Source organism: Canis lupus, chromosome 13 (assembly GCF_011100685.1).
Source record: "Canis lupus familiaris isolate Mischka breed German Shepherd chromosome 13, alternate assembly UU_Cfam_GSD_1.0, whole genome shotgun sequence".
Classification (NCBI taxonomy): domain Eukaryota; kingdom Metazoa; phylum Chordata; class Mammalia; order Carnivora; family Canidae; genus Canis; species Canis lupus.
The window spans coordinates 46,890,781-46,908,707 of NC_049234.1; the positions used below are offsets into that span (position 1 = coordinate 46,890,781).

General features: G+C 42.8%; 1 protein-coding gene across 5 annotated transcripts in view; it reads right to left on the bottom strand.

The window, feature by feature from the left end:
- The window catches only part of LNX1 (ligand of numb-protein X 1), a 174,853-nt gene that overhangs the window by 118,462 nt on the left and 38,464 nt on the right, over positions 1-17,927 (bottom strand). The window contains exons 1-2 of one of the 5 annotated variants that reach the window (XM_038556093.1): positions 606-814; positions 76-307 (exon numbers count right to left, since the gene is read on the bottom strand). The exons of 1 other annotated variant lie outside the window; for it this stretch is intronic. The gene's annotated coding sequence lies outside the window, so the exon portion shown is untranslated. Of the gene's footprint in view, positions 1-75; positions 308-605; positions 817-9,285; positions 10,676-17,927 lie in introns of those variants that run through there. 3 more of the 5 variants (XM_038556094.1, XM_038556091.1, XM_038556095.1) reach the window with 3 other exon arrangements.

Consider the following 17,927-nt stretch of genomic DNA (forward strand, 5'->3'; position numbering starts at 1 on the left):
GAAAACAGTAGATTTTGGGTGTTTTTTGGGGGAGAAGAAAGGGGGGAGGGCTGCCAGGAGGCCCACAGAAGTTACCTGTCTGGGGGCCGCCGTCTCGGGGGCGGGAGGCGTAAGGTCATCTCAGAAGTTCAGATGGCAATTGCCTCTTGTGAGACGAACGCAGAAAAGTGAGGCCAAACAAGGCAAATGCAGCAAAAATAAGACAACTCTGCATTCATTCGGCGCAGGCCTCCCAACCCCCATTAAACGGGCCGAACAGGTCTGAACCTTGGCGTTCAGTTTTTGACAAAGTCTCCACTGCACTCCACTGCAGGGTTAAAAAAAAAAAAAAAATCAGATCAACTTCCCAGACAAGCAGAGGCCGGTTTAATGATTAAGAGAAACAAAAAGGATTAAATATCTGGCCCGGGAGAATTTTCCTGTGCAAGGAAAATGTCAAAGGCATCCCTCTGCTCTTCCTTCTCATAAAGGGCTTCTCCCCGTGGGACAAACACGCAACTAAGCCATTTATTTATTTTTTTCCATCCAAATGGATCCCTCCCGCGGATCCCCCAGGGGCTGGGGGTCTAAATGCCAAAAGAGAAGAGTGGAGGGTTTCAACTCACCTTTCCGGGTGCGTGGCCGGGGTTCTCAGGGCAGCGGCAGCCCCGAGGTTCCCAGGCCTCGTGGGTGAGTCCCGCGGCTCCTGGGGCCGCCCGAGCAGTGACCAGGCTCACCCTGGGTGCACAGGTGCCCAAGCAGGAGGAGGGCATTGGCCACTGGAGAGCAGGAAATGTGTGACCTCACAGGGGCCTCACCGATAAAGCATTGCAGGGACCTCAGCTATTGAAAGAGTCAGGAGGTCCCGCCCACCTGTCATTTACCTGAATACCTGCGGGCAGGTAGGTGGCCGGCTGTGTGCGGACAAATGAATCAGTTAGAGCAATTTGCCGGATGGAATTTACTTTCTTTCCTGAGCACAGCACGCGTCCAGCCCCGTGGATGGATCTGAATTGGGAAGCCGGTGGCTTCCACGGGCCCCCCTCCAGCCCCCTCCCCAGGAGCTACCTGTAAAGGAGTCCAAAGGGAAATTTAAACACTGAGGCAGTGTTCTGGAGGGCGGAAGAAAGAAGGGTGTGAAGGCTGACTGCTTGGAAAAGAGCCCAGGGTTACCCTCCAGTGCCTTTCTGGATGCATCCGCTTGAATCCCAAGCGCTCCTCTGTTCCCATATAAAAAATTTGCAGGCGACTCTTCAGATTCATCCAAAAAAAAAAAAAAAAAAACTAAACACGGTATTTGTTGGCAGTTTCTTTTCTTTTCTTTTCTTTTTTTTTTTTTTAAAGATTTGTATTTATTTATCCGTGAGAGACACAGAGAGAAGCAGAGACACAGGCAGAGGGAGAAGCAGGCCCCTTGCAGGACCTAGTGCGGGACTCGAACCCAGGACCTGAGCCAAAGGCAGACACTCAACCACTGAGCCATCCCGGTGTCCCTTGTGGGCAGTTTCAAGGTCGAGTTTTCTTTTTTTTTTTTTAAGAGTTTTTTTTTTTTTTAAAGATTTTATTCATTTATTCATTTAGAGAGAGAGAGAGGCGGAGACACAGGCAGAGGGAGAAGCAGGCTCCATGCAGGGAGCCCAACATGGGACTCGATCCCGGGTCTCCAGGATCACGCCCTGGGCCAAAGGCAGGTGCTAAACCACTGAGCCACCCAGGGATCCCCAAGGTCGATTTTTCAAATACTTTTTTCCTACACCCCCCCCCCCCCCCCCCCCCCCCCCCAGTGGGAGGACAGCATTTTAATTCCATATCCAGGGGTCTGTAAAACTTCGGTGGTTCCTCCGGCGGCTCGCCTGGCAGTTAGTCACATGGTGTTGACAGTTGACTCTAGGCCTGCAATTAGGAGCCATTTAAATGATTCAGATTCGAATGCTAGTACAGTAATAAGGTGGCTTTGTCTGCTGGCTACAGCCAGGAAGAAGGAGTCAGAATTATTTCTGTCCCACGCGTGGTGTGTGACCCTGGGCAAGTCACGGTGTTGCCTCAGCTCTTCCAGAAGGAAACGACAGTAACGCTACAGCTCAGCCCTGCCAGCAGCACCGCACCAGCTGGGAACAATTATGACCAACTGTTTAAACCCTTTGGCATCTTCCAGAGGATTGTAAACAACTCCCTTCTTGTAGTTACACGTTGCGTAGTTCTGTGGTCCCCGTCCAGCACCTCCCAATAATTTATTAATTCTCTGGAAGGTGCTACCTGGGGAAATGGGGGGTTCTCTGTCCCAGGAGATGGCCTGCTTGCCCAGAGAGACATTTTTTTTCCCTCAAAGATAAAAAAATAATACCGGGACTCCTATTCCCCACCCTGGCGCCCTAATCTGTGCCCCTCTTCTCCTGCTACTGTGCCACATGGTCACTCCTTATGCTGCTGCAGCGTTGTTGGTGGGTCCCTGGGTGGGTAGGTTGGCCTCCTGGCTGGGGGACGGGTGGAAGAGGCAAGGAAGGAGGTCCTGATTCTGTTCTCTTGGCCTCAACTTTGGGTGCAGCCAGTCATCCGATACCTTGTAAAACGACCAGGGAGGGAAGAAGGAGAAATTCTAGTCGAGGGCCCAGGGTGCAGGGCGGGCTCTGGATACCTCACCAGGAGGAGAGCTGGCTCCTCAACCCCAGAGTCCCAGTCCCAGGCTGTTTCCTGCCACCATCCCCACCTGGAACTGGGTGAAGAGAATGAAAAGCTTAAAAAAAAACACACACACAACCCCAAACCACTCAACACCCCCATTCACATTTTTATGCAACAGAAACTAAGGCAGGGGTGGCTTCTCCTTAACAACAAGAGGAAGAGGTAAACCTTTTTCCGTGCGGGTCATTTGGGAAAAGTACTATCCACCAGCTTATACTGAGCTGAGAAACATCAGCAAAGCAAAGGCTTCTCCTTCACCTGGGGAGGGTGTCCCCTGGGCCCTGAGAAGGGCAGGGCGAGCCACCAAGCGGATGAATCATCTAGAAGGCCCAGCCTCCCAGTAGTCTGGAGGCCGCCTGCCCTCCCTGCGTGTCAATCATGCCTCACCTTTTTCTAGGGCCACCAAGTCTGTCCTGTGAGACTGGAGTCACAGATTTTTTGTTTGGGTTTTTTTTTTTTTGGAGGGAGTGGGGGGAGTTGGGGAGGAAGAATTTATAGGAAGTGACGATGCATAAAGCTTTATCCAAAGGCTTCCAGGCTGTGGGGCTTCACTCGCTGTATTCATATATGCTCAGCCATCCGCATATATGGCCTGATGAATAAAAAGGAAGGACAAGAGTTGAAGCAGGAGTGGAGCTCACTCTCTGGTGTGGGGTATAAATGAAGAGGAAGAGAAAAAACTAGATGTATTTCACACAATCAGCCATCCTGAGTGAGATAGATCTTGGTACTCCTGGATTTAGAATAATCTCTAAAGGTCAAATAAAAACAATAGGGACTTCATTATCCCATTAGGGCTATTGGAGTAAGAGCTTAATAATGTATTCCATTGCATTATTAAGGAAATGATATTTCTAAAGTATTGAGGAAAAGATAGAACTAATAAAATAAAAAGCTGACATCAAGTAAGTGCTTAGCAAGCACCACTTAACTGTTCTAAGTACTTTTTACAACAGCCCTATAAGTTAGGTACTGTTTGCATTGAAAACTGGGGAAACCAAGGCATAGAAAGGCTGAGAACTTACTTAAGGGCAGCCCAGCCAGCGAATAACTGGCCCAGAGCAGTTTTAACCAGTGGAAGGAAGGGGAGGAGAGTTTCTGATTTCATTCTCACCAGGTAACTAGCTTCTTGGATACTAACGAAGCTTCTTACCCACCCTCTACTCAGAAGGAGGTATCTAGTGGAAGTAGCCCAGAGGGGGTGTAGTTTCTGGGAGAAGTGTCTTCCGTTGCAAATGAATTATTAATCTGGTTTATACGTAGACCACATAAGTCTAGGACATATACCCAGAGGCATGTTTGTGCCCATAGTTATGAGAAAACACACCCTGAACGTGTCACTTGAAATCATCTTTTTGAAGCCTGTCAAACCAAGTCCAAGAATGGAAGATCAACCTGAGGGGCCCCTTCAGAATGATCAGTTGTAAGTCTCAATGACATCTTTTATGGTTATTTCTCTTTATAACTTCAATAGTCCATCCCCTTAAAATCTGAAAATCTTATCAGGACAGCCGTAAGAACAAGGAACTACATACAATTGGATAATATGAGACAACGTGAAATTAAGTTCCAGGACAAACTACTGCCATGATGGCTGGTTGAGGCCGGGGTGGCAACTACTAAATGCACATTGTTTCATTATTTCCCCCCATACCATACAGGGGAACCATTAGTCCTTGCTGAAAGGCCATGGCACCCTGTAGCTCAGAGGTAACCTCAGAATCTTGAAGATGGAAGTCCAAAGACAGTGTAATTTCTATGCCTCGCTTCACAGAAGATGGAGGGATAATCAGGAAAGGAAAAGAGTAGTGTTGGCTGGTGCCATCAGGGAGGACTTCACGGAGAATGTGTGGGACCTTGGAAGATTGGCGAGACGATGAGAAGGGCACATAGTTCTGAACGGGGTGGCAGCATAGACGGAGGCAGGGATGATACCAGCCTGTGTGTGCTGGGGAGGAAGGTGTGGTGGGGAGAGCTGGGGGAGGCAGGGGGAAGAGGATCCACTGCATGCTACATTTGGATGGCTAAGGGGGGGACCAGATTACAAAGACCTTCAAGGGCTGACTGCTTCAGGTCTTCACGGTGATTCTGGCTACTACACTTATGATGGACAAACAGCTTTTTTAATTGGGACCAAAAAAAAAAAAAAAAAAAAGGAAGGAAGGAAGACATTCAGCATCTTGGGCACAGAGTAACTTATTAAGAGTGACATTTTAAGAAAGGTTGAATACAGCGAAAAATAGACTCTTCAGTACAGAGAACAACTGTAAAGTCAATAACAACAACTGTAAATAAGAGTAGACTTATCCAGAAAACCTAAAGAGTGACCATGTTTTCAGTGTGGAGCTAAACTTCCAGGAGATGCCATTTCGGGGACCTTATGATCATCCTTCTCTTCAGAGGCAGGCCTCCTTGACGGTCCTCACATCCCGTAAACATGGTTGTCTGGAGGGACAGGTGGATCCCATTAGAACTCTCTCTGAACTCAAGGTTGGGCCTGTCCCGGTTAACCAGCCAGCTCACTTGGGCTTTTTGATTAGTTTTTATTCTTTTATGTATCCTGACAGGGAAATCTAAGGGGAGAAAGGAGGTCTGTTTTCAAAGCTCTTTCCTTCTAGATCAACACAATGAAGGTTGGCATGCTCAAGGCCTCCTCCTGCAGTGAACCTACGGCTAAGACCATGCCTCATGGCTCGTCAGAATTACTTAGCCCCTGTTTGCTTCCTTTTTTTTTTTTATGGCATATTTGTAGAGTTGTCTAGGATGACTAAAGGCCACAACAAAACATATTCCATGTGATTTTAATAAACACATCTCGAGAAAAAGCCTCTTTGGCTGAAAGTACTCAGCATTATGAGATGAAATTACTGTATACATTCCATCATATTGGCCTCAGGTTTTTTTTGTTTTTTTTTTTAACGAGCTTAGCCCCTGATCTTTCATTGGCTAATTACAAGTGCTGAGCATGATGCAAATAAGCAGATCCCACAAGGGCAATTATGGAAAATAATAGTAATAATCACGAAGATCAGCTGATGTGATAAATGCCGTCTGGTCCGTGTATGTGGAAGAGATTCTGGTTCTCTCACAACCTCAGGGCCTGCACATTGCCTGCTGTGCAGATGAACTTCTAGGACGCTCTACGGATCTACGGTTTAGGGGCAGACACTTCTCTGCTTTGTGTGCTACTTGGGAGGTTGGGGGTGGGGTGGGGAGGGAGGACATTAGTTATTGGACTTGGCACCTATTTTGTGAACATGGCACATATTTGTGGCCAGCATGCTCTTCTTTAGCACGCGCGCACACACACACACACACACACGGACTTCATTGTTGGCGGTCCCTAAAATTTTCACAAGGCCTATATTCCACAGCTGTAAATATGTTAATATGACTCCACTCCTGCATAAACCAGGTGGATCAGTCCATTCTTTGGTGATCCACTGAACCAGTTCTTTATTGGTTCCTTTATATGCAGCGGTAATGATGACCCAGGGCCACGTATCATCGATAGAAGATATCTCTTCATCTTGTTAACTTTGGCCTCATTCTAAGGGCTTCCATGTCCTTGTGGATGACCCCTCAAGCATCCTTGGCCTCCTCAACTCTGAGGACATTTACCTCTGCTCCTCTTGAGCTGTTGCTTCTTACGGCCACCTCTTGGATCTTCTTATGACTTCCCAATCTTCCATCTCAAAAAATCTGAGAAATGCCATTCTCTGCTGTATTCACCACCATTCAGGTTCTTCACTCCCTTACTCACACTTTGTCTTCTTCTCTGCATTGATTATGTCCCCTGGTTCCTGGAGGTCACCCAAGAATATCTTTCCCATACTGTTTTCACTTCAAGCTTATCTGGCCCAGATTGCACATCCTGGCCAGCATCTTCCACTTCCTAGTGACCTGGTGGGACTGTGGCACTAGCCTTCTCTCTTCCCATAAGCCTGAAGACTGGTGCCCCTATTTTAGGGATGTCCTGCAGTGCCTGCTGTACTCGTTACTCTCCGTGGCATTCCTGTATCACTTCTCCCTTCCCTCTTGAGGCTCACCCCACCCTCAGTTCATTTTCCTCACCTGGCACCCTAGGCTTTTCATGATCTGGGCCCTGCCTGCCTATCAAAACTCAGTTATATCATTTCTTCCCCATCCACAGAACACCGTGCACCAGACCTGAGGTGCCCGAGTAACTCTGTGTCAGAGAGGAGCACTGCTACACACCCCCGTTTCCATGCGAAAGTGGTTTCCAAAGTGAACCCTGACCGGCTCCACCCTTGGCTCACTCTGCCTCTGGGAGTCCCTGACTGGGAAAATGGGAAAGAACAAGGAGGCCAGCCCGGTTTTGCTCCTTTCTTTCCTGTCCTGGGAGTGAGCCAGACATTTCCTGTGCTGTGCCAAGCTCTGGGTCTTTTCTGGGCAGGCTTCTGATTGAGAAACTGCTGCTCACACGTCTGCCTGGTCCCAGTGTCCTCAAGCTCTTTTTTCCCTTGTTCCAGGTACTGTTCCTCAATTTTACCATTCCCATGTAAAAGGTGATCTTTTTGCCTCCATAATTACACTTTGGGACTTTGCTCAAATTATCCCAAATGTAGACGGAGAACAGTTCTCCTTAGATACCCCCCAAAACCTGTTTGTGGTTCCCATAAATAATTAGTATCTCTCGCTTCCAGGCTCTTACCCTAACATTTATTGTTCATGTACCATTGCCCAGATCGACAGTATGCACATTTTCTGTGTTCTTTTACAGAATCCTGGCAGAAATCCCAGGAACTAACTCTACTTAACAGATGAAGAAATGGAGTCTCTGGGAGGTAATGTAACCTGTCCAACATGCCCACTGGGTGGCAGGCAGACGTGAGACTCAGGTACGACTCCTCCCTTGGCCTGGGAGACTCCTCCTCCCGCTGCAGGGCTCAGCTCCGATGTCATCTCCTTCACAGAACCTTCAGTGACCTCCCCGAGGTCTGTGCCTCCCTCGAGCTTGCCACACACTCTACTTTTCAGCCGTATTTCACGGATTGCCATTTTTAAAAGACCGTCTCGTCTCTAGATAGCCAGGTAGGGAATACAGCTTTACATAGGCCCTCAGGACTCAGCCCAGTGTCAGGAAGGAACTTAGCCCAATGCCTGTGATAAATATTAGTTAAAAGAACTAAAAGGGGTGCCTGGGTGGCTCAGTCGGTTAAATGTCTGCCTTCAGCTCAGCTCATGATCTCAGGGCCCTGGGATCGAGTCCTGCATCAGGCTCCCTGCTCAGTGGGGAATCTGCTTCTCTCTCTCCTCCCTGCTTGTGCTCTCTGTTGCTATCTCTGTCTCTCTCTCAAATAAATAAATAAAATATAAAAAAAAAAAAAAGAATAGAGAACTAAAGATGAATACAAGACAAAGGGAGGAGGAGGGAATGGAGAAACTCACGACAAGTTAAATCTTAAGGTTCTATTTCCTTCTCCCAGCACTTTAGGCCTGTGGACTTCAGAGAGGGAGATGATTTTATCCCATTGAAGTGCTACAGTAATACTACAATCTAGACATTCATTATTCACCCCTCCATTCTTTCACTTGCTTATCCAACAAATTTATTAAACACTGCTAATACACAAGTCAGTGTCAAGGATGTGAAGGCTCTATTTTCAGAAACTCACAAAGAATAAGCAGAGTTTAAGACCAATGGTTAAACAATCAGAGGTGGAAATTGCCTAATGGAGGAGTGGCACAGGTGCAGTTGCAAGGAGGGCACGGGCTTGTTTCTTCTCGTCTACAGGCTCCAAGTTGTTAAAAAGTACTTGTCCGAGTTTGCCCAGTTAGCAATATTATAGTAGCCTCACCTGTTTCTGGATCCTATGTGTGACACCCCAGAGAACCTGTGGCCTCTTACAACTTACGGTCTTCACATTGTATGGGCGGGTTCTCTGAGAGGGTAGAAAGACTAATCACTCCTTGCATGTGGTCTCAAAGTTTCATGACCACAGTCAGAATTGCTGGCATCCTAGGAAGAATCTGAAAAAAAGACCCATTCTCTGCAAGTGCCAGAAACATCTGTAGAATATTTACATCTGTAGAACTGAAATTCTTTTACTGTGGATCGGTCTACTTCAGTAAGCTATTCTTAAAGATCCCCACCTCAAACCTCATAAGCTTTGAAAGCATCTGGTGTAATTTAATTCCCTTTTAATTCCATTTTCTGAGCCGTCAATCCTTCATGGAGGACAAATTACCATTTTCTTCACCGTGACCCTCCAACGGATTTGCTGTCTTTTCTGCTGTCTTATAGAGTCCAGGCCCAAGAGCCTGACTTCTCCAAACTTTATCCTGAGGGAGTCTGAAAATTCTTAATAACTAGTAACATAAAGTGTTTACAAATACACACCCCTCCAAAAAATGTCCCTGTGAGATGGAGTGGAAAAGGCAAAATCAAGAGGGGAATCGTATTGCTTGGCCTTCTCAGGTGTGATAAACACAGAGGAAGCCAACTTTCTCGGTGGGGAAGCATTTTCTTTCTCAATGAAATTTCACTTCCGTCCAAGAAAGAGCAGGTCCTCAAAAATGAGGATCAGAGCCAAGAAGCCTGTCCTTTAGTTCTCCTGAATTAAAGAATATAAGAAAGAGAATATGACGAAGACCACTCACCATTAATGAGGAGATGGACTCATGGTCAGATTCTGACTAAGAGTCTCAACAATGGGAAGTTCATGTGACTTTTCTCGAATCATGAGCAGGTGAAGACGCTCCTTTTCAACTTGGATGATGAACCTGGATGGGTGCCTTTTCAGGCCTTTCTTAGAGCTGAATTCCATGGCTACCTGTCACTTCTCCATGACAAGGTGCCTGGAGTTAACAAGGGTAGACTTCCTGGTGGTCATGAAGCAGCCGTGAGGTGGAGCAGTGCACCTGAGCTGGGATGATGTGCGGGGAGGGCTTCCCCACGTCCAGTCCTGGGTACTCTGCAGCAGGAGCGGTCATCTCTTCCCAAAGTCAGCATGGAAGCTGCGTTTCCAGTCCAAAGTTTAGATTATCACAGAATAATGAATACTTGAACCTACTGTCCTTTGCCAATTATGAGGCTGTGGGGTTGTTATCACTATACACCTTTCCTGGAGTCCTCCATTACTGAGTGGCTTAACTCATCCTGAATTGGAAATGTTGACTTCAACTGCAACTGAGGGGCCAAAGTACAGGTAAGACAGCAGGAAATCATCCCTCGCCCCTGGGAGATGAGAATGTCTGAGAAGAGGTCTGCATTTTGCATTCAAATCCCTTCAGCTCAGTTCACTCGGCATTTATGGAGAGTTAAGAGCCAGGAGCAGTGTTATTAACTGGTCTTGGTAACAGAGGCCCTAGGTTTCCAAGTTCCCTGTTTGTACCGTCTTAATTTGAGGCTTTGTCAATATCAATGCAGGCCATCAGCTCAGGGTGGCCAGGCTGGTTCTTCTGGTTCAGGCTGTCCCCCTGAAGTGGTGTGGTCCTTTGGCAAGGGGAGAGGTCACCCTTCCAGTCCAATCTCACTTTCTCTGAGTTGCCCCAGGAGGTGGACTGGAAGTACAGCTTTGACATGTCCTGCTGCAGGCATATTCACACCCCCATGTTAGGTGACTCTCACTTAAGTGTCTCCCCAGGGTGGCCAGCCCTTGTAGGTGATTTGGCTGCACCTGGATCAACACTGTTCATGTTCCATCTGCCCAATAAACTCACAGCTGTGACTACGGTGTGAATGCGGCAGCAAGCTAGGTGTACTGCGAGATGCTCATTCTTCAACATCATGTAGCTGCAAAGTTTTGGCAGAGGGACAACAGTGGTGCTAGGATGTCCCTTCCTCATCTCTGCCCCTCGGGCTTGCTGCATACACCAACTCTGAACTTGAAGTTGGAATAAGATCTATGATGTTCCTGCTCTGCCTTCAACCCATTTCAAGGTAGCATCTTCTCCAGGACGAAGGAACCAGGAACCACATGCAAGAGGTCACTGACAGGTCAGTCCCAAGTGTCAGTCTTCTCAAAGTCAAACTCTCTAAACCATTATTTCTCCCTAACCCACCCCTTCTCACACAATTCTCCCTGTTCTATAGAATCCGTATACCACTTACCCTCTTTATCCCTGCTTGACTGGCTGTCTTCTATCAGTACCATATTCCTCCCCTGGAAATGATCACATGAGATTTCATAGAAAAGCAAAAGTGGATCCTCATTAGGAAGCCTTAGGATTCTGCTGGTCAATGGAACGAGGGACAGAATGAGAAGTAAAAATCAGGGTCTGCCAATGTACGCGTCAAAAATGATGGAAATGAAATTAACTTCTGCAGTGATCCCAGGATAAATCCAAATGTAAAGAGTGAACTCTGCTGTCTGTGATCTTGATACAACCATTAGGGAGTTTGTCCGCTCCTGAGAGAAACAGATGCCAAGATATGATGAAACATGCAAGGACTTTATTAGGGATAATACCTATGTGGACGACAATGGGACTGGAGCTAAGTAAAGATTGGAAGAGCACCTGAAAAAATGTAATAATGTCTTTGTTGAATAAGTGTGTGATGCACAAAGTTCAGTTTGGAAAGGGAAAGAGAAGAGAAACATTTGGGCACAAAATGATGTGAATTAGCAGAATTGCTATTGGGTCAGAGGTAAGGTAAGCGGGCATCCACCATGTGGCTGTTCCAGGTAATTACTCCTGACACCTTATCTGACTGGTCTACTCTATTATTGGTTGATGCCTGTAGCTGTACTGATTCTTAATGTTTTCAAAACAACCCCCAGTTACATGGGCTATCATACTACCTGGAATATTTGCCAATGATTTCACAAATTAAAAATTTATTTCTGATGGCCTTCTCGCTGTAACACAGGCCTCTCACACATATTAACAATTCTTATAGATAGTGGTGCAGAAACAAAGGGAACTGTTGTTGTTCTATGAATTTGTTGGAGGATAGTTTATTAAGCTGATGGTTCATCCAATCAAAGTTGCCAATGAGCTGCTGGTTTTTGTTCTATTCTTCCTAGAAAAGAATGCACATTACTCTCTTCCCATTGCCCCACTAACAATATAACAGCAACTAAAGCTGGTATACTCCTTATTTATTCTTTTATCCTAAATACAGTATTCCCTCCTTAAATAGGAAAGGGTTGAAGAAAAAATGAACTGAGACCTTGAAATGTGACCTATTATTAAAATTTTTATAGTCACAAATGCTAAAGTAATGAAGATGTTTGGGGGAAAACTGGTGAAATTTCTAGACTTAAAAGCCTGGTAGACAAGAAGCAGAGCTAGCAGAGCCCATGCCAATGTGGGAATGTGGAGTCAGGAAGAAGCAAGAGAAAGTGACCCAGGAACGCATAGCTATTAAGGTGAGGACTGAATTTTCACAGGCAGTTGTACTGGAGTTCAGGACCAGTTTAACTAGATCTCCAAAGAATATCTGATATCTGGAAAACAGATTAGATGGATTTGTTTGTTTTTCATAACTAAAAGTAAGTTATGAATATCAGTCCAAAGTCTGAGACAGAGTAACTTATATTTCATATAATGAACTAGAAAGTAAATTCTCAGACTAAAGATGTGTGCTCATGTCTGGGATGGGTTGAGCTTCTTGTGTGGGGATGGCAGGTTGTCATCCCTCCCAAGAAGAGTGATGCAAGGACAGGAAACTAGAAAAGATGATGCTATGAACATATAGAATTCCAGGGGAAGTGACATGCTATCTCATGTGCATTTAAACTCCTCTTCCAGGGGGCACCTGGGTGGCTCAGTCGGTTAGGTATCTGACTCTTGGTTTTGGCTCAGATCATGATCTCAGGGTTGTGAGATCAAGCCCCATTTGAGGCTCCATGCTCAGCAGGGTGTCTGCTTGAGATTCTCACTCTCCATCTCCCTCTGCCCCTCCTCCCCATTCTCACCCTAAAAAAATAAATACATAAATCTTTAAAATAAAAATAAAGTCCCTTTCACATTAATGAGGTGGCTGATTTTCCAACAGGGCACAAACTCTGAGTTCTAGTCATTGCTTCTGTTCTCCTGTGTGGTAATGGCTCCACCCCTCCCACTGAAATACACACTCTTACTAGCACTGAGTACTACACTATCCCTGTGCTCACCTTCGGAATGGCCCCTTTAGGAAGTTGTTTTCGATGACCTGCTATGACCATGACACCTGTTTCCTGCCCAGACTGCCACAATGGCCCAAAGCCACACACAGCCCTCTTCCTTCTTCCGTGCCCAGGGCCTACAGGAAAGAATGGCTAAAATTCCCTGTCTCTTCTTGTGTCGGGCAAAGACAGAAATGAGATTAGGCTAGAGATCAGAAAATGCAAGAAATTCAGACTGGGGATATCCTGCCTCCAAGAATGGTCAAACTTTTAACAATTAGGAAAAAGAAAAAGTGGAAAAAAAAAGTCAAATCACTAATAACGAAATTAGAAGAAATAGAGTTAAGCATGTCCACCATCGTGCTAAATGAAGAACATGGCATTTCCTTTCCATTTCTTCAAAACCGTGCATACTCAGCCAAGTTACCAATGATGTCCCTATCGCCTGATCCATGATGATGCTCAGTCCTAATCTGCTACTTTCCCTTTACCCTACCTACTCCAGCCACACTGGCTTCCTTGCTTTCCCTTTTATACACCAAACATACTCTATTTTACAACTTGGTATTGGCTATTCTTTCTGCCTGGAATACTCTTCCTCAGGTGTTCCCCTGGCTGGCTACTTCCCTCCTTGAATTATTCCTCAAATGTCACCCTTTCAATGGGACCTATTGGGACCACTCTATTTACAGTTGCAAACTTCCCCCTTCTGCTCCCGATCCTACATACACTGCTCTACTTTCATTTTATTCCATGGCATTTGGTACTTCCAAAATGCTTTGTTATTATTGCTTATTTATTATGCATATTGTTTATTTTCTGTCTGCTCTTATAGATTTTCTTGAGGGCAAGCATCTTGGTTTTATACATCAATGTCTAAAACAGAGTCTAGGCCATGGTAAGGTGCTCAATAAGTATTTGCTGAATAAGCAAATAGCAGAGGCTTTCATACACAAAATTCAACTAAATGGGATTAATGTGATGAGAATAAGGGCAGGAAAAGAGAAGAATGCAAAGATGAATAGGTCAGAAATAGGATATTAACATCAGCAAAAATGGAGTTAAAATTAAAATCATTAAATAAGGCAAGAAAAAGACACTCCACCATGATAAAAGACACTTTTTATAAAGAGGATATAATAGTCCTAAGCAGGTTGCATTAAACATCAAAGTATGCATCAAATATCAGATATCTAACTATATAAAACAAACACAATTAGAAATAGAATAACAACTTGATTTTTTAAAAAGTACAATTCCGGTGGGTAACTTCAGGCTGTCACTAAAATGACTTTGGAGTTGTGACCACAAAAGCGGGCCAAAAGAGATATGCAAAATTAATGAGAGGTAATTTAATGATCTATTAGGAGTTGATGAAAAAATATTAAAATAATTGATAATAGAACCAAATAAAAAAAAAAGGGGGAGTTGACTGTAAACAAATGCTAAAACTACTTAACCCTCCTCACAGCCCCTGGATGATTTGCATTACTCATCAGAGAATTAAGGGAGGATCCAGGAAACCTAGATTATAAAATCACTGCAGGACTGGGAGTTCCCATTAACCTAGTGAAGTGGAAGCTGACAAGAGTTAAGGGCCATGCCTAGAACTGAATTAGCATAACTTCTCCCATATTCTAGTGGCAGAAGGAGTCACAAGGGCCACCCAAATTTAAAGGGATAGAAAAATAGTGTCTCTTGATGGAAAGGAGCAAGTTCACACAGAGAACATATGGGATAGGAATCATGGTATGGTAGCCATTCTGGAAAATACAATCTACTATAATAGATAGTTGGCATGCTTAAGAAGAAAATTTAATATACTATCTTTATTATCACATAATTTATAGTGCAGTTGAAGATTTTAAGGAAATTTAATAAATTAAGTTATAAAAGTACTATAAAAAGGAACTGCATTTTTGGGCCAGATTTATAGATTAAATAATAATATTTGTCAATTAATCTTAAAATCTCAGTAAATGGATTTCTCTTAAAATGTAAAAATCTGGGGACGCCTGAGTGGCTCAGCAGTTGAGCATCTGCCTTTGGCTCAGGGCATGATAATGGTCCCGGGGTCAAGTTCCACATCGGGCTCCTTGAGAGGAGCCTGCTTCTCACTCTGTGTGTCTCTCATTAGTAAATAAATAAAATCTTAAAAAAAAAAAAAAGTAAAAATCTGGAGGAAACCTCACCTCCTAAGAAAAAGGAAAAGCAGAATAATCTATGCAATTATAACTCTTCTGGGTTCCATTAAAGAGCTGAGGTTGTAGGGCAACCAACTAGCCTGAAATCTAATCTCGAAGGAGAAATAAAATGAGTACTAGCTAATCTGAAGCAGAGTATGGAAGGGAGACAGATTTTTCATAAAAGTAGGTAAGAAACCTTCAGCTAAAATTTGCAAACAATTTCTGAAGTCAAGTTTGGGCTATCAGGAAAGCATAGCAATCCTGGGAGCTGCAGATAAAAGGAAAATTCACACTCAATCACAGGCTATTCTCCACAGACCACACCAGGTGTTCATAAGAAAGACTGGGGCAGGGTAGAAGATGAGAGAAGGCCTTCCTAATGGTTCAGACGTGTGGAAGGAAGATGAGAAAGACAGCAGGACCTGTGAAAGCCAAAGGGTATAGAAGAACACCTTTCAAATACTGAAAAGGAAATACTGTAAACACAAATTTCTATACGCAGCGAAAAGCTGTTCAAGTAAAGGGAAATTAAGACTTTTTCAGATAATCAAAGATTGAAAGCATTCATTACCAATAGACAAGAACTCCAAGAACTTTTAAAGGAATTTCTTTAAACAAAAGGAATATGAGACAGAAACTTGGATTTGTACATTAAAAACAAAAAAAGCACTGGAAATGATGAAAATAAATGGACCGTGGAAGTCAGGACACAACACCATTTTGGGAGCACACACTCCTCTAATCCAATCTGATTTCATGGGCTACTTTATCTTGCCCAAACTACCCTGAAAAAAAAAATCTAGCATTCTAAAATATAGTAAGAATAGTTATTTATGTGTTATTTGGGGGAAAAGGCAACTTAGTTAAGGAAGAATGAGATTTGGACCAATTTATAAAAGAGCAAAATTTTTTATTTAAGTGTGGTCAAGTGTAAAAACACAAGTAGCAAGGATAAGAAAAATCCAGAGTGTAGGATGAACATTGAAAATATAAGCACTAGGTGTTATGCTATATGGTGGGAAATTGAACTCCAATAAAAAAATATACAAAAGATAAAAATACAAAAAAGTTATAAAAGCCAAAAAAAGAAAAAGAAAGAAAAAGAAAGAAAGAAAAGAAAGAAAGAAAAAAGAAAATATACAGTTATGAGTGCCTGGGTGGCTCAGTTGGTTAAATATCCAACCCTTGGTTTTGGCTCAGGTCACGATCTCAGGGTTCTGGGATTAAGCCCTGTATTGACTTCCATGCTCAGTGATGAGTCTGCTTCAGATTCTCTCTCCCTCTGACCACCCTCCTGACCCCCACCACCACTGGCTTGCTCTTAAATAAGTTAATAAAATCTTAAATTAAAAAAAAAAAAGAATATATACAATTTTAGAAAGCCAAGGAAGTCTTACATTTAAAAATTTATCATTTTAATAATTTAAAATTTAACTAAAAAAGAAAATAGCAAGAGGATACTGTTTTAACCCACAAGCCATTCCCCGCCCCCGCCCCCCCCAAAAAAACTTATATTAACTTGATATATCTCTTTGGACTGTATTGGACAATTCTGCAGAAAGAAAGAAAGAAGGACATAGACTTGATTATTTTATTTACATAATAACTATGTAGCACTTGTTATTGCTTATTTCCATTCTAAATACCTTACTAATATTAAATAATGTAATCCTCATAAGAACTCTATGAAGTTGACATTATTATCATTCATATCTTACAAGTATGCTCATAACCATAGGGTAAAGTGAAGATTTGGAAGTAGACATTTTCTCTGAAGTCTTTGCTTTCGATCTTTATACCATGCTGCCTTCCAACACCATAATTGGCCCAAATCCTACATTCCTGATACAATTTCCATGTCTGTGAAACATTTATGAACATTTATACCTGGCTGCAAAGAAAACTTCAGCAAATTCAATGAGTAAAAATTCTATAGGTTATGCAGTCTGATCCTAATTCACTACATAAGAAAGAAAATATTTTAAAATGACCAAAAAATTGACTACTTGGAAATTAAGAAATTCTTAGATTACATTTGGCTAAAAGAAGAAATTAAAGGGAAATCACTGGCCATCATAAAAGCTACAAAAAGAGAATTTTATAATATACTCTAAGGCTCTACGAAGGTTGTATCAAAAATTATATAGTCAAAATGTCCTTGTGAAAGAATGAAGACGAGAAATAAAGAAACTAAAACCACATTTTAAGAAATTATCAAAAAAAGAAGAAAACAAAAGAGTAATTAATAAAGTTAGAATCTTAAAGAAGTAAAAAAAGTAGTAGAATATGTAAATAAATTTAAAATCTTGTTATATTAAAAATGCAAACATTTACTAGATAAGCTTGATTTTTAAAAAGAAGAAAAAGCAAAATTATAAAAGATCAAGGAGTTAAAAGAACAGATTAAAATGACCAAAAGGATTAAAAGAACATAATATGAAATTTTATGGGAACAAATTTTGAAACTGGAAAAAACATTGGAAAAGAAGAGGACAAACTTTTTTTTTTTTTTTTTTTTTTTTTTGTGGATGACATGATTGTAAACCTAGAAAACCCAAAGGAATCTAGTAAAAATCTCCCAGAATTAAGAAGAGAATTTGGTGAAGTAGATGGATCTAAAAATATGAAAACAAAATCAGTAGCTTGTTCTTTACTCTGGCAATAAGAACAGGAATGGAAGAAATCCATTTAAAACAGTGAAAAAGAAACCCTTGTGAAATACTTAGATTTAACAAAAAAAGGAAATAAACAACAAGGTCATACTAAAATATGTAAAAGGAGAAATGAAGAAATGGAAAGATATACCAAATTCTTGGATGAGAAGACTCAATGCCATAAAATTCCCCCAAATCTCAACAGTGTGGGTATTTTTTGTCTTTGCTTTTGGCAGTTGGGTAAAGTGATCCTAAAGCTTCTGGAGAAAAATAAATACCAAAGACAAGACAAATAATTTTGGAAAAATAGAGATAGGGCAGTGGACTTCCTTGCCAGTTATTCCAACCCT